At 42.1% G+C, this 11,633-nt stretch overlaps 1 long non-coding RNA gene across 1 annotated transcript; it reads right to left on the bottom strand.

Annotated features, from left to right (window-relative positions):
* Positions 1-9,905: 9,905 nt before the first annotated feature.
* Positions 9,906-10,441, bottom strand: LOC123107039 (uncharacterized). Its single transcript, XR_006451573.1, has 2 exons — positions 10,352-10,441; positions 9,906-10,256 (listed from the first exon to the last, which is right to left on the bottom strand). It is a non-coding gene; the product is annotated as an uncharacterized lncRNA (long non-coding RNA).
* Positions 10,442-11,633: the final 1,192 nt, after the last annotated feature.

Here is an 11,633-nt window from a genome sequence, read left to right as displayed (position 1 = left end):
GGGTAGTTGTGGATTGTAGAAATACTTGTGTTGAGGTTTGTGATTCCCATAGCATGCACGTATGGTGAACCGTTATGTAACGAAGTTGGAGCATGAGGTATTTATTGATTGTCTTCCTTATGAGTGGCGGTCGGGGACGAGCGATGGTATTTTCCTACCAATCTATCCCCCTAGGGGCATGCATAGTAGTACTTTGCTTCGAGGGCTAATAAACTTTTGCAATAAGTATGTGAGTTCTTTATGACTAATGTTGAGTCCATGGATTATATGCACTCTCGCCATTCCACAATTGCTAGCCTCTCTAGTATCACGCAACTTTCGCCGGTACCATAAACCCACCATATACCTTCCTCAAAACAGCCACCATACCTAACTATTATGGCATTTCCATAGCCATTCCGAGTATATTGCCATGCAACTTTCATCATCATCATATACATGACTTGAGCATTCATTGTCATATTGCTTTGCATGATCGTAAGATAGCTAGCATGATGTTTTCATGGCTTGTCTGTTTTTTGATGTCATTGATACGCTAGATCATTGCACATCCCGGTACACTGCCGGAGGCATTCATATAGAGTCATATCTTTGTTCTAGATATCGAGTTGTAATATTGAGTTGTAAGTAAATAAAAGTGTGATGATCATCATTATTAGAACATTGTCCCATGTGAGGTTATCAAAATAAAAGTGGCCAAAGAAGCCCCCCCCAAAGAGAGGCCAAAGAAGCCTACAAAAAAAATAAGAAAAAAGAAAAATAACAAAAAAATGAGAGAAAAAGAGAGAAGGGGCAATGTTACTATCCTTTTACCACACTTGTGCTTCAAAGTATCACCATGTTCTTCATATAGAGAGTCTCTTGAGTTATCACTTTCATATACTAGTGGGAATTTTCATTATAAAACTTGGCTTGTATATTCCAACGATGGGCTTCCTCAAATGCCCTAGGTCTTCATGAGCAAGCAAGTTGGATGCACACCCACTTAGTTTCAGTTTGAGCTTTCATATACTTATAGGTCTAGTGCATCCGTTGCATGGCAATCCCTACTCACTCACATTGATATCTATTGATGGGCATATCCATAGCCCGTTGATACGCCTAGTTGATGTGAGACTATCTTCTCCTTTTTGTCTTCTCCACAACCACCATTCTAGATTATGCTAGGTAGCATTCCACATCAAAAATTATCTTTTTTTATCATTTACCTACTCGAGGATGAGCAACAATTAAGCTTGGGGATGCTGATACGTCTCCGTCGTATCTATAATTTTTGATTGTTCCATGCCAATATTATTCAACTTTCATATACTTTTGGTAACTTTTTATACTATTTTTGGGACTAACATATTGATCCAGTGCCCAGTGCCAGTTCCTGCTTGTTGCATGTTTTCTCTTTTGCAGAATATCCAAATCAAACAGAGTCAAACGGAATAAAAACTGATGGAGATTTTTTTTTGGAATGTATATGATTTTTGGGAAGAAAAATCCATGCGAGACGGTGCCCGAGGTGGCCACGAGGCAGGGGGCGCGCCTGCCCCCCTGGGCGCGCCCTGACCCTCGTGGGCCACCCGTAAGGCAGTTGATGCCCTTATTTCGCTGCAAGAAAGCTAATATCCGGCTAGAGATCGTATTAAAATTTCAGCCCAATCGGAGTTACGGATCTCCGGGAATATAAGAATCAGTGAAAGGGAAGAGTCTGAGAACGCAGAAACAGAGAGAGACAGAGAGACAAATCCAATCTCGGAGGGGCTCTCACCCCTCCCACGCCATGGAGACCATGGACCAGAGGGGAAACCCTTCTCCCATCTAGGGAGAAGGTCAATGAAGAAGAAGGAGGGGGGCTCTCTCCCCCTCGCTTCTGGTGGCGCCGGAACGCCGCCGGGGGCCATCATCATCACCGCAATCTACACCAACACCTCCGCCATCTTCACCAACATCTCCATGACCTTCCCCCCTCTATCACATCGGTCCACTCTCCCGCAACCCGCTGTACCCTCTACTTGAACATGGTGCTTTATGCTTCATATTATTATCCAATGATGTGTTGCCATCCTATGATGTCTGATTAGATTTTCGTTGTCCTATCGGTGGTTGATGAATTGCTATGATTGATTTAATTTGCTTGTGGTTATGTTGCTGTCATTTGGTGCCCATCATATGATTGCGCGCGTGGATCACACCCTAGGGTTAGTTGTATGTTGATATGACTATGTATTGGAGGGCAAGAGTGACAGAAGCTTTAACCTAGCATGGAAATTGATGCATACGGGATTGAAGGGGGACCAATATATCTTAATGCTATGGTTGCGTTTTACCTTAATGAACATTAGTACTTGCGGATGCTTGCTAATAGTTTCAATCATAAGTGCATAGAATTCCAAGTCAGGGATGATATGCTAGCAGTGGCCTCTCCCACATAATACTTGCTATCGGTCTAGTAAAGTAGTCAATTGCTTAGGGGCAATTTCGCAACTCCTAACACCACTTTTCCACACTTGCTATATTTACTTTATTGTTTCTTTACTTACAACAGCCCCTACTTTTTATTTACATAATCTTCATTATCTTGCAAACATATCCGAAAACACCTACAAAGTACTTCTAGTTTCATACTCGTTCTAGGTAAAGAGAACGTCAAGCATGCGTAGAGTTGTATCGGTGGTCAATAGAACTTGAGGGAATATTTGTTCTACCTTTAGCTCCTCGTTGGGTTCGACACTCTTACTTATCGAAAACTATTGCGATCCCCTATACTTGTGGGTTATTAGTGTGTCCTCATAAATGAGGTTTAGTCCACTACCGCCGTCCATGAGGACCTTGGTAAGTCGAAATCCGTCCACAATGGGACTGAGGACTAACGCGTCTGGCGCTCGTACTGTTCTGTACTTTGGTTCGTCACCGGCGTTGAATGTTATAGCCGTGTCATTCCAGGGGTTTATCACAGCAATTTGGCAGACTTCGGCGAGCTCGCGAAGCGCCCTTTTGCGCTTGTTGTTTGAAGCAAATGTCTCAAAGACCGTCAATACTCTTGAGTTATCGTCCCTTGGGGGATGTCGTTCTGGGTCGTCCTTGATAAGGATGTCCTCGCCACTCTTGGCTACCTGTCATAGTATCCAACATGCTCTAAGGCTGTGGGTCGCCACGGTATCTGGTGTTGTATGTATTTTGCATGGGCCATCGAGCCACCCCACCAGAACGGTGTCGTGCCACATAGCGGTTTTGTGTTTCTTGACTGTTGGACTGGGCGTGCCGTGAGGGTGCGGCCTTTTCGCCTGTAAGGGGAGTTGAGTTGGGACTGAAGGTTCCCAGCGAGCTGCCTGAGTTTTCCAGGTGCTCTCCATCGTGTTGTACTTTTGTATGATGGTTGCTATGTCAGCGAATTTCAGTATGCGGCGGTGATTAATGGCATTGAGGATTCATTCTCCCGTGCAATTGTTGCAGATCGCTGATATCGTGTCCTTGTCACGGTAATCTTTTACCTCGTCCTTGACAAGGAGGAATATGGCCCAGAAGTGATGGACCATTTCCTGAGACTGTTGTTTTATGCTCATGAGAGCGTCTATATCCAGATGGGTGGGTGGAATTAAATATGATCCCCGACCTAACCGATTATCCGTAGTCTGACGACCTTCCAGGCTTAACAGTCCGGGTTCTGGAATATCTTCTGATTGTTTAGGACCGCCGTCCGATGCTATGTTCGGAGGGCTGGTCGCATCCTTTCGCGGATTGGTATCTGGCTCTTCCTGATCGGCGATCCGAACATAGTCCGTCTTCGGTATAGAAGAAGACTCGTCATCCTGCTCCATGACTACCGCAATCTGGTGGGTGACCGGTAGGGTCTCGATTTCTCCTTGATCGGTTTTAGGCCCGATCCTATTGTAGTCTGTGGCTATTCCCAAAGCGGTGATGAGATCTAGGAGTTCATTCAAAGACGAAAACTCTGTCGGATCCATCTGCTTGGAGTGCTCGGAGTTGATGCGAAGGGGGTTTTCGATGGCCCGAGAGGTCATCGTTGGCTCAACGGCTGAACAGGCGATCATAGTAAAGCCGCCCAACCGGAGGGTTTGGCCCAGGGATAGAGCTCCCCCGAAGGTGATGTTGTCTTTAAGGACAAGGCGAGCCATCGAGCCTTTCGTCGAGGGCACAGTGGAATGCTCAATGAAAGCACCAATGTCGGTGTCAAAACCGGTGGATCTCGGGTAGGGGTCCCAAACTTTGCATCTAGGATCGATGGTAACAGGAGACAGGGGACACGATGTTTACCCAGGTTTGGGCCCTCTCTATGGAGGTAATACCCTACGTCCTGCTTGATTGATCTTGATGAATATGAGTGTTACAAGAGTTGATCTACCATGAGATCGTAATGGCTAAACCCTAGAAGTCTAACCTGTATGACTATGGTAATGTGTATATCCTTTCCGGACTAGCCCCCTGGTTTATATAGACACCGGGGGGGATCAAGGGTTACATAGAGTTGGTTACATAAGAAGGAATCTTCATAGTCGGTCGCCAAGCTTGCCTTCCACGCCATGGTGAGCCCAATCCGGACACATGTACAGTCTTTGGCCTTCATGTCTGCACAGCCCATCAGTCCAGCCCAATAGATAACAGTCCGGACGCCCAAGGACCCCTTAGTACAGGACTCCCTCAATGGGGGCTCTGCCCCCCTCCCCATTTATAGCAGAAGAAGGCCAACCAGCACCTCCCACAATCATTAATGATGGTTCTTCCTTGCATGCAGTAGGGACTCGTTAAGTCGGGCAGTTGCCGAGGCAACATGGGGAAGCGGAGATGCCCACGTCCAATCACCCGCCACGCGCCAACCAAGGCCGCATGCTATTGGGGCCCGCAGCGTGATACGTCTCAGTCGTATATACTTCTACAAATACTTTTGCCCTTGTTTTGGACTCTAACTTGCATGATTTGAATGGAACTAACCCGGACTAACGCTGTTTTCAGCAGAATTGCCATGGTGTTATTTCTGTGTAGAAATAAAAGTTCTTGGAATGACCTGAAAATCAACAGAGATTATTTTTGGAATATATAAAAAATACTGGAAGAAAGATCCATGTCAGGGGGCCCACGCCCTGTCCACGAGGGTGGGGGCGCGCCCTACCCCCTGGGGGCGCCCCCTGCCTCGTGGACGCTCCACCAACCTCAACTCCAACTCCATATATTCGTGTTCGGGGAGAAAAAAATCAGAGAGAAGGATTCATCGCATTTTACAATATGGAGCCGCCGCCAAGCCCTAAACTCTCTTGGGAGGGATGATCTAGAGTCCATTCGGGGCTCCGGAGAGGGGAATCCGTTGCCATCGTCATCATCAACCTTTCTCCATCACCAATTTCACGATGCTCACCGCTGTGCGTGAGTAATTCCATCACATGCTTGCTGGACGGTGATGGGTTGGATGAGATTTATTATGTAATCGAGTTAGTTTTGTTAGGGTTTGATCCCTAGTATCCACTATGTTCTGAGATTGATGTTGCTATGACTTTGCTATGCTTAATGCTTGTCATTAGGGCCCGAGTGCCATGATTTCAGATCTGAACTATTATGTTTTCATGAATATATGTGAGTTCTTGATCCTATCTTGCAAGTCTATAGTCACCTATTATGTGTTATGATCCGTTAACCCCGAAGTGACAAATAATCGGGATACTTATCGGTGATGACCGTAGTTTGAGGAGTTCATGTATTCACTAAGTGTTAATGCTTTGGTCCGGTACTCTATTAAAAGGAGGTCTTAATATCCCTTAGTTTCCAATAGGAACCCGCTGCCACGGGAGGGTAGGACAAAAGATGTCATGCAAGTTCTTTTCCATCAGCACATATGACTATATTCGGAATACATGCCTACATTACATTGATGAATTGGAGCTAGTTCTGTGTCACCCTATGTTATGACTGTTACATGATCGATCGCATCCGACATAATTCTCCATCACCGATCCGTTGCCTACGAGCTTTCCATATATTGTTCTTCGCTTATTTACTTTTCCGTTGCTACTGTTACAATCACTACAAAACCCAAAAATATTAATTTTGCTATCATTACCACTACTATCATATTACTTTGCTACTAAATACTTTGCTGCAGATATTAAGTTTCTAGGTGTGGTTGAATTGACAACTCAGCTACTAATACTTGAGAATATTCTTTGGCTCCCCTTGTGTCGATTCAATAAATTTGGGTTGAATACTCTACCCTCGAAAACTGTTGTGATCCCCTATACTTGAGGGTTATCAAGACTATTTTCTAGTGCCGTTGCCGGGGTGCATATCTCTATTCTTTGAGTCACTTGGGATTTATATCTGTTGATCATTATGAAGAACTTGAAAGATCAAAGAACCAAGATTTATCCCTCAACTACGAGGGGAGGTAAGGAACTGCCATCTAGCTCTGCACTTGATTCACCTTCTGTTTTGAGTAAGCTCGCGACACCTAAACCTGCTTCTGCTATTAATTCTGATATGTCGCATGTTATTGATGATGCCACCTCTGCTTTGCATGATACATATGATGAAACTACTTCTATGCATGGTACTACTATGCCACTGGGTGAATTTCTTGATGAACAACTTGCTAGGGCTAGAGTGAATGAAATTATTGAAACTAGTAATATTGATGAAAGTGATGATGAAGATTCTCCCCCTAGATATGAATTGCCTGTTGTTCCTGAGGGTTATGTTATGGATGAAGAAACTGCTAGAGACTTTCTTGCTTGCAATGATAGAAATGATCTTAAGAAATTATTAGCTAAGCTAAAAGAAAAATCTAAATGCTAGAATGAAATATGATCCTTCTTATGCTACTTCACCTATCTTTATTACTGATAAGAATTATGATTTCTCTGTCGATCCTGAGTTAATTACTTTGGTTGAATCTGATCCTTTCTATGGCTATGAATCTGAAACTGTTGTGGCACATCTTACTAAATTAAATGATATAGCTACCCTGTTTACTAATGATGAGAAAACTCGCTACCATTATATCCTTAAATTATTTCTGTTCTCATTAAAGGGTGATGCTAAGATATGGTTTAATTCTCTTGATCCTGGTTGTGTGCGTAGTCCCCAGGATATGATTTACTACTTCTCTGCTAAATATTTCCCCGCTCATAGGAAACAAGCTGCTTTAAGGGAAATATATAATTTTGTGCAAATTAAAGAAGAGAGTCTCCCACAAGCTTGGGGGTGGCTTCTCCAATTACTTAATGCTTTGCCTGATCATCCTCTCAAGAAAAATGAAATACTTGATATCTTTTATAATGGACTAAACAATGCTTCTAGAGATTACCTGGATAGCTGTGCTGGTTGTGTTTTCAGGGAAAGAACTGTTGATCAAGCTGAATTGCTATTTAATAATATGTTGACTAATGAAAATAATTGGACACTTCCTGAACCAACTCCTAAGCCAACTCCAAAGAAAAGGGGTATTCTATTTCTCAGTCCCGAAGATATGCAAGAGGCAAAGAAATCTATGAAAGAAAAAGGTATTAAGTTGAAGATGTTAAGAATTTACCACCTATTGAAGAAATACATGGTCTTAATTTGCCGCTTGTTGAAGAAATACATGGTCTTGATAACCCGACACAGGTAGTAAAGGTAAATTCTCTCTATAGATATGATAAAGCCGAAATCCCTCCTGCTAAGTTTGCCAGCCAATGCTTGGATTAATTTGATAACTTTATGGTTAAGCAAGAAGATTTTAATGCTTATTTTGGTAGACAACTGAAACATAATGCTTATATGATTGAACACTTGAGTGATTATATGGCTAGTGTTAAAGGTGAACTTCAACTTATTAGTAAACATGCTTCTATGGTTACCACTCAAGTAGAACAAGTACTTAAAGCTCAGAATTATTTGCTCAATGAATTGAATAGTAAGAATAATGACTTTGCTGTTAGAGTTGCAACTAGAGGTGGTAAAATGACTCAGGAACCTTTGTATCCTGAAGGCCATCCTAAGAGAATTGAGCAAGATTCTCAGAGAATTAATATTGATGCACCTAGTCCTTCTAAAAGGAAGAAAAAGAAAAATGATAGGACTTTGCATGCTTCTAGTGAACCTGTTGTTGACACACCTGAGAATCCCAATGATATTTCTATTTCTGATGCTGAAACACAATCTGGTAATGAACATGAACCTAGTGATAATGTTAATGACGATGATCATATTATGCTCAACCTAGCAATAATAATGATGTAGAAATTGAACCTGCTATTGATCTTAATAACCCATAATCAAAGAATCAACATTATGATAAGAGAGACTTTGTTGCTAGGAAGCACGGTAAAGAAAGAGAACCATGGGTTCAGAAACCCATGCCTTTTCCTCCTAAACTATCCAAGAAAAAGGATGATGGGGATTTTGAGCGCTTTGCTAAAATGATTAGACCTATCTTTTTGCGTATGCCTTTGACCAATATGCTTAAAATGAATCCTTATGCTAAATATATGAAGGAAATAGTTACTAATAAAAGAAAGATACCGGAAGCTGAAATTTCCACCATGCTTGCTAATTATACTTTTAAGGGTGGAATACCAAAGAAACTTGGAGATCCCGGAGTACCAACTATACCATGCTCCATTAAAAGAAACCATGTTAAAACTGCTTTATGTGATCTTGGAGCCGGTGTTAGTGTTGTGCTTCTCTCTTTATATTGTAGACTTGATTTGAATAAGTTAACACCTACTAAAATATCTTTGCAAATGGCTAATAAATCAACTGCTATACCCGTCGGTATTTGTGAGGATGTGCCTGTTGTGGTTGCAAACGTTACTATTTTAACGAACTTTGTTATTATTGATATTCCTGAGGACGATAGCATGTCTATTATTCTTGGAAGACCATTTTTTAATACTACAGGGGCAGTTATTGGTTGCACCAAAGGCAATGTCATTTTTCATGTTAATGATAATGAGCATACGGTACACTTTCCGAGGAAACAACCTCAAGTCCACAGTATCAATTCTATTGGAAAAATTTCAACAATTACTATTGGAGGTTTTGAATTTCCTCTTCCTACTATCAAGAAGAAATATGTTATACTTATTGTTGGGGATGTGCATATCCCCATTGAGGTAACCTAGTGTTATTCGAAATTTCTCCGGTTTCATGTGATTCAGAATAAGTTTGTTAACAAGACTTGATCAATCTTGTTAGTCGATTCTTTTTGAAGAACATGAGATGGATGAAGTTAGAAAACACAACTCTTTGTACCCTCTTTTTTACTTTCTATTATTTATATTAAACTAGCCGAATGCCCGTGCGTTGCCACAGAATAATAGAGAACATGTTGACACGTGGTTTCCATTCATACAACGATGACTAATACCTATTATCTCTACCACTTCTTCCCTCCAATAGTTATTGTACCTCCTGATGCACTCTCGAAGACAAAACAACATCTATGTCCCCACCACTCCTTCCCTCCAGCAGTTATTGTGCCTCCTTATGCACTCTCAAAGACAAAACAACATCTATCTCCCCACCACTCCTTCCCCTCTACATCAATAGTCTTCATCCGTCTTTGCTCTAGCATTGTTGTCACTTAAAAAAATCAGTCATCTCGCCTTACCTTTGCTTGAGAACCTTTTTGTCATATGCAAATATATGGTAATGTCCTCGCATACTGTGAGAGATGATGTTATTAATTTTTCAAACTATAATTAATGAAGAAGGCATGCAGTGCAATGCCAATGTTTGCCTCACATTATCCTTTGACCGTAACGAAGATAAGCACTTGTGGCTCTGTGGCTCCAAGAATCGTGTAGAAAAACCAAATATGGTGTATAACTGAGAATATCAAACTAAATAAATACTCCCTCCGTCTGAAAAAGACAAGCTTTTTCGGACGGAGGGAGTACTTTAGTGTTCTCCTTGGGTCCTTGAAATTAATGCATAACTCATTAACATGTGACCCAATAGCTCATTCTTTCTGCTAATTCAAACATTTCATGTCTTGAGAAGAAATTCTAGAATTATAGCCCGCAAACCAGCATAAGTAGTACGACATCAGTCATAAGAATCCTGGCTCCTAGAGCCTTGTGCAACATATATTGGAAAAAAAGAAATCAACGTAATGGAGCAATGGACGCATGTTGATAGATCTAACAACGGCAAGCGTCGGCGTGGTGATGACACTGATCAGATAGCAGCAAGATGGCACATACGGCAAAGACATTGGCGATCAATGTAAGCAGGAGAGGTCACTGAAACAGTGTTGCTACACTGCGAGTCACATCCTGGTTCAGGTACAGAGGATCAGCATGAGCAGCGGAGAAAAATCATGCAAGCAGGTGGCACTGTACTTGAGTAACTGGAGCAACCGTGACAATACCTTTGCAAAATGTAAAGTGGGGCTTCCGGCCGGAAGCTTCGTGCAAAGAAATAGATTAAGTTCTTGCAAGATGCACTCTGTCCCCTGCATTGCAACAAATTAAAGTAGAACTGAATAGAGGTCACATAAAGAAAAAGTAATGCACATTTAAACACAACTCTGATGTATTTATTTAAAATAGGATAATAACGATCTAAAAAAGGGTGATCATCAAACAACATGCTGAAATACATTTTTTTTCTAAAATAAATAAGTAAACCATAGAATATTTGAAACATTACAGTGGCATGGTGTTCTGTCTCTCTTAACAAACGAACATGGTGAGGATCACGTGATGTGGACAAACAAATATGCCGCATGTTTTTTTCTTTTCTTTCTTTCATTTCACTAATGGAAAGTAAACCATGGCTTCACCTCAGCTGCAATTTATGGAGAAAATTAATGCCAAGTTGGTCCCGTCACATTGAGCTTCACCTCAACTGCAATCTACGTAGCAAGTGAATTTCTTTTCAACCAACAATCAGCTGCAATTCTAATGCTCCATTATGATAAGTAATGGAATCCATTCTTAACTATACAACCCATAGAGGAATATCATCGTACAAGTTGTATCTGCTCTTAAAGAAGGTACAAGACAACAGCTCAAAAGCTTACAGACATAGAACATCATTGAGTGACATTATGTTAGGTTGCAGTTTTTGCTAGAACTGAGTGTCATTGTCCAAATGTAGTAGGATAGGAAGAAGTGGGTAATCTCTGTCGCACTCGACACCCTCGGCGACACTTGCAAGGAAATTACTGAAGAATGGGGAAATGCTAAGACCAAAATTGAAACCGAGACTTCAGCACTGGGCTATCTCTAGCAGCCAGATTTGGTGCAAGCCATGTTGTGCTCCGGCCGCCGTAGGCTCGTAGGCAATGAAGAGGTTGGATCTTCACTGGCCACATACCTTAGGAGTTTGGAGGGAACACTGTCGAACTTGATGTGTCGCCTGGACGGCGTGCTCACAACGACTGACGCGGCTTTGGCCGTTGCCTACGCCGCGCTCACGCACGCCACTCTGCCGCTACCGCGAGCACCAGCCACATCCAGAGTAACTCGGACGATCAACCACACACCTTATTAAGAAATCTGGGGACCTCGAAGAAGGAATCCAAGACAGTGGTCATCACCGGCCTACAACCGAGATCCAGAGCGGCACACCAGTCAACAACTAATCGTAGGACATACACGAGGAGATCGCGATAGAGAAGGCAGAAAGGAAGAAGAGACGAGATTATA

This window comes from Triticum aestivum, chromosome 5A, assembly GCF_018294505.1.
Source record: "Triticum aestivum cultivar Chinese Spring chromosome 5A, IWGSC CS RefSeq v2.1, whole genome shotgun sequence".
NCBI lineage: Eukaryota > Viridiplantae > Streptophyta > Magnoliopsida > Poales > Poaceae > Triticum > Triticum aestivum.
This window is presented reverse-complemented; position numbering and strand designations above follow the sequence as displayed.